General features: G+C 47.9%; 1 protein-coding gene across 7 annotated transcripts in view; it reads right to left on the bottom strand.

Moving 5' to 3' along the window:
- LIN54 (lin-54 DREAM MuvB core complex component) overlaps positions 1 to 3,997 on the bottom strand; it is an 89,009-nt gene extending 85,012 nt beyond the window's left edge. For 2 of the 7 annotated variants that reach the window (XM_017530231.2, XM_017530229.2), the window contains exon 1: positions 1,561 to 1,920. The gene's annotated coding sequence lies outside the window, so the exon portion shown is untranslated. Of the gene's footprint in view, positions 1 to 1,560; positions 1,921 to 1,993; positions 2,019 to 3,848 lie in introns of those variants that run through there. The other 5 variants (XM_017530230.2, XM_017530233.2, XM_037739159.1 and 2 more) reach the window with 5 other exon arrangements.
- Between the last annotated feature and the right edge of the window lie 640 nt (positions 3,998 to 4,637).

Here is a 4,637-nt window from a genome sequence, read left to right on the forward strand (position 1 = left end):
CTCAAAAAAAAAAAAAAAAAAAAAATTCTTAGTCTTACTACTAAGTCAGCAGCTACAAGGCATGGATCAAATAACTGCAACATAAAAGCTGTAATTTTAAAAAGACAAAACCAAATATCTACCGAATAATATAGCAGAAAAATTATTTTTAAAAAATAATCATTATCATCATCAATAACTAAACCTTCTAAGTACCTCTCAGGTATTTCTCCCAAAAAATTTTTTGGGTCTCTTATTCTTCTAGTAAGTTTAAGCCAAATATTCAAACTATACAGACTCATTCACACAAAATATTTCCCCTCTAAGTACACTACAAAATTTGTGATATCATATGATACACTGTGAAGTGTGCTCACAAATACTCTTTGTAGACAATTTGAATAAGGAAATAATATCACATATATTCTTTGCAGACAATTTGAATAAGGAAATTTAGGGCTAATCATAAACATTACTCATGGCCATTTCTCAAATATTAATCTCTCTGTTCAGTAACATACAGTCAATGTCATTGATCCGACAAAAGCTAGGGGAAAAGCATAGGCCCCAAATTAATGTATTAACATTTTTTTGCCCAGCCTAAAAACTTGATCACATGTAACTTTCTGTAACACTGTTGTGTGCAAGGAGACAGGCTCCTTTCAGCATAACCTAAAACATACATGGGTCTTTAGATAACCTAATAAAACAGTGACTGTTATAGAGTCAATCAATCCAGGTCTCTAAACAAAGGGCGAGGCTAACCACTCCAGCATTTAGAAATAACACAGGTCTCAATTTATCTTTACCAACTTAATGTACTCACAACAAATGCTTGCATCACACTATCACAACTCTCCTTCTTAACAATGAAGGTAAAAACTCAGGACCAAAAGAGAGCTCCTAGAGCAGTATTTCACTTGCAATATAAAATCTACCACAAAATTTTTCATAACTTTACTCTGAATTCACGAACTAGATTGGGTGGGGGGGGGGGGGAATACAGGGAAGAGCTTCCCTGGAAAGCATGGGAATAAAATATGACTGACAGTATCTCAATTATTATTTGCCAAATGACAGAAGCAAAGAGGTTAGTTACTCTATGGATAACAGGGCATTAATTTTTTTTTTTTCTAATTCTTATAAAGCCGGTTCCTATTCTTTAAGATGTGACTATCCACACCCCAGCAAGTTACAGACTAGGATCTAAAACACAGATCTTAAATGCAGAATAAAATGCCAACGCTCTGCCTCCTTCAAAAAACATACAACCACAAGAACTGCTGAATACCATCAAAGCAACACCCGCCTGAGTGGATGTTTGAAAAATTCTATCAGGTAATCAGGATAAGTGCTAGCGGATCCTCTAGGCCTCAGCAGCAGCCTTAGGTATAAGAGCAAACTGGAGCCCTCTTAACACTCAAAGAATAATGTTGATGTCATGACGAGGCTACTGATTCTTCGCACTCCGGACAAGTCATTCCTTGATCCACCGCGCAATTCTTTCCCCACCCAACCCCATCCCCGCAAATAAAGAGATCTCCATACAGAGAAGCCCTCGGGTACCCCCTCCTCCTCTACCTCCAGCGGCTGCCGCTTTCTCCTCCCTCGGGCTCCGTGGTGGGGGCTCCAGAAGGTCCTGGGCAATCCCGAGCCCCGGCAGGGCTTGTTTTGCCCGTGCAGGATAGCTCTGGTCAGCCGCTTCCTTTCTCAGTTTGTCCAAACTGGAGCGCTCCAGGGTACCCGGGAGCCGAGGAGGGAGTCGGGGTGGCGACGTCGCCGTCGCCGCCGCCTCTGGTATGTCAGGGGCCGGGATTGTATTTCGAAAGATCCGCCATTTTCACCTCGTCATCACCATCACAGCTCAGCAGCTTCCCCGACAGCCGGAGCCCGGGCCGCCGCCGCCGCCGCCGCCACCAGTAACCTCCCCCTTCCTCCTCCTCCCCTCCCCACCCGCCCCTCGCGGGAGGCGCACACCCACATATCCGGGGAAGCCTCCCGCCGCCCCGCCAACCTTCAAATGCACACGGGCCGTGCAAGTGCACACGGGCTACGCCGAGACCTTTCACCCCCAGGCGGGGACGCCAAAGGAAGTCGCGCCACCTGCGGGGTCCCAGGTCCGGCATATTTTTGTTTGGAAGAGCAAAAGCCATGCAGAAGGTGGCACAAGGACAATAAAGAACCCAAACTCTTTCATTTTCAGAGCAGCAACTTGAAAGAAATGGTGGAATGCGCTTCATTCACTGTGGCTATCCCAGGCACTAAAAACATTATTGTGAAGACCCTTGATGTTATTCACCAACTTTGACATTTTACCCCACCCACAGAACTACTTTGACAGGATGAGCTATTTCCATATGCATGTTTGACCTTTGACACCTTTGTCAATTACAGACAGTAATCCTCATGCAGATGAGGTGATCAAAACACCTAATTTTTACAAATAAAGTTCTGAGGTATATTCTTCTCCAACAATTTTATCTGGTCATTTCTGTCCATGAACACTGTGACTTCCAATCTGTCATCGGTTTAAGACGTCAAAGCGCACCTAGATTTAAAATGTACTTAACTAACTGTAGAAACATTAATGAATGATCAATTTCTAAACTATTGAAAATATAACTCGAAGTTAAAATTCTTTGCCAAATGTTTTTAGGATCTAAGTAATCAAATTAAAAAAAAAAAAAAACTGCTGCTGATATATTTGTTCAATACAGTGAAAATAAACAGCTTGCTTCAGAACAAGACGACCCTAGAGTTACTAGGTAGGTAAGAGTTACCAGCTCTTGTCATCAGTCAGCTGAGCGAGTAAACAAAAGAGAATACAAGTTAATTCTTAATCATCTAAAAAATAACAAAATATAAGCTGCAAGACTTCTAATAAGACCAGTATTTTTTTAAAAAAGGAAACTAGCTGCCATTTCAGAAAGCGTTAACCATTCAAAAGCTGAATTCTTTATCATTCAACTGCAACATAAGCTCTAAAAGATATATCCAAAATGGGCAAAATTAATTTCAAGGTTGCGAACAGGGCCACTCTACTATACAAGTTAGTGTAAGAAGAATAAGGTTGAAGTTGAAAAAGTCATTTCATTTCCCTACCTTGGTTCAATGACAACTCCATATAAAAGTGGGTAGATTCAGCCTTTAGCAAAGGCAGTCTACCACCCACCCCAATGGCTGTTTTTACATGCAGACTGCCAGATGCTGAGCGTGTAAAGTGTTCTCAATATCTTCATCTTTAAACTTTATTACCCCACTGACTGCCCCGTCCAACCGCACTCTGCTTGGTTGTTTACCGTTGTTGGCCAAGCTAAGTCCCGGCCCGCTCCCTTCCCCCGTGCACATCGCGAACATTATGACATTTGGCTGGTGGGCTTCGCGAGGAAAACGGACACGCACGAACGAGAGCCCGTACAAAGCGGCGTAGGAAGAACGCGGCGGCGGACAGCAGGGAGAGGAGGGACTGGCACAAAATGACACAGCAGCAAAACCGGTTCCCAGAAACCCGGGGCCGCCACGGCCGGCTTCTTGGGTCGCGCAGCGTGCGTGTCAACAGCCGCGGGAGCCCTTCCTCTAGACTGCCGAGCAGGCAGCCGGCCGAGCGCTGGCCCTGCCGAGTGACAGCCACCCTCCCGGGAGCCGGCGGGAAGAGGCCAAGTCCAGAGGATCCTCCGCCCCCCGCGGCCCAGGGAAGGGGCGCGGCGGACCCCGCCTGAGGGTTCCCGCTCCCTGCCGAGGCCCACCGGCCGGGGATCCCGGAGGGAGCGGTCCAGCGCTCTCCGCCCGCGCAACCACTGGCAGCGGGGGCCGGTTCCCCCTTCCCGCCCGCCCGCCCAGAAGACCCCATCCCAGGGGCTGACACTCACCAAAGCCGGCGGCGCCGCCGCCTCCTGGTCGCGCGGCGCTCCCTGGGCTCCCAGCAGCCGCGGCGGCGGCGGCGCCTCCGAGACACAGACCCGGGTTTGTTCAAAATCACGCGCCCAGCGCCATTCCACCGCCGCATCCCATAATACGCCGGGCCCTCCCCCGCCCGCGCGCCCCTCTCTGCCCGCCCCTGCGCTCCGCACCCCGCCCCACGGCCGGTTTCCTTCGCTCCGCCTCTTCCGCGGCGCCTCGCCCCGCCCCTTGGCAACCTGAGCGCGCGTCATTCCGCCAGGCTCCGCCTGGGCGCTGCGGCTCCACGTGACTCCGAGTGGCGCCCGGTCAAAGCGATCGCACGGATTGTTCCATCGGACTGAGGCTGGTGGGGGGAGGACCCGCATCGCGCTGCGGGTGGGAGAGGCCGTCCCTTCGTCTAGCTTTCCTTGTTAGAGAGTCTGGACGGTAGGTGCGATTTCCAGCGTATCCTGCTCTTCGATGTGCTTGAGTGAGGAGGTGACCAGTAGTCACAAATGTCAAGTCACTGTGTTTTTTAGGCACTAATTTTGCAAGGGTCGCTAAAAAGCCTCAGGGAGATCATTGACAGTTAAACTTATTTCGATAGAGACCTTTTGCTTTTCTTACAACACACAGCTAAGACTAACACAGTCAAAATTATTTGTATTTAATCACCTTTTATTTTTTCCCGCGATTTATATGATATCCAAATACGAAGTTGGATGAACACTGAGATTATTCTGAAAAAAAGAGATTATTCTGAGAGATTATTAACTGCT

This window comes from Cebus imitator, unplaced genomic scaffold, assembly GCF_001604975.1.
Source record: "Cebus imitator isolate Cc_AM_T3 unplaced genomic scaffold, Cebus_imitator-1.0 Scaffold64, whole genome shotgun sequence".
NCBI classification, from domain to species: domain Eukaryota; kingdom Metazoa; phylum Chordata; class Mammalia; order Primates; family Cebidae; genus Cebus; species Cebus imitator.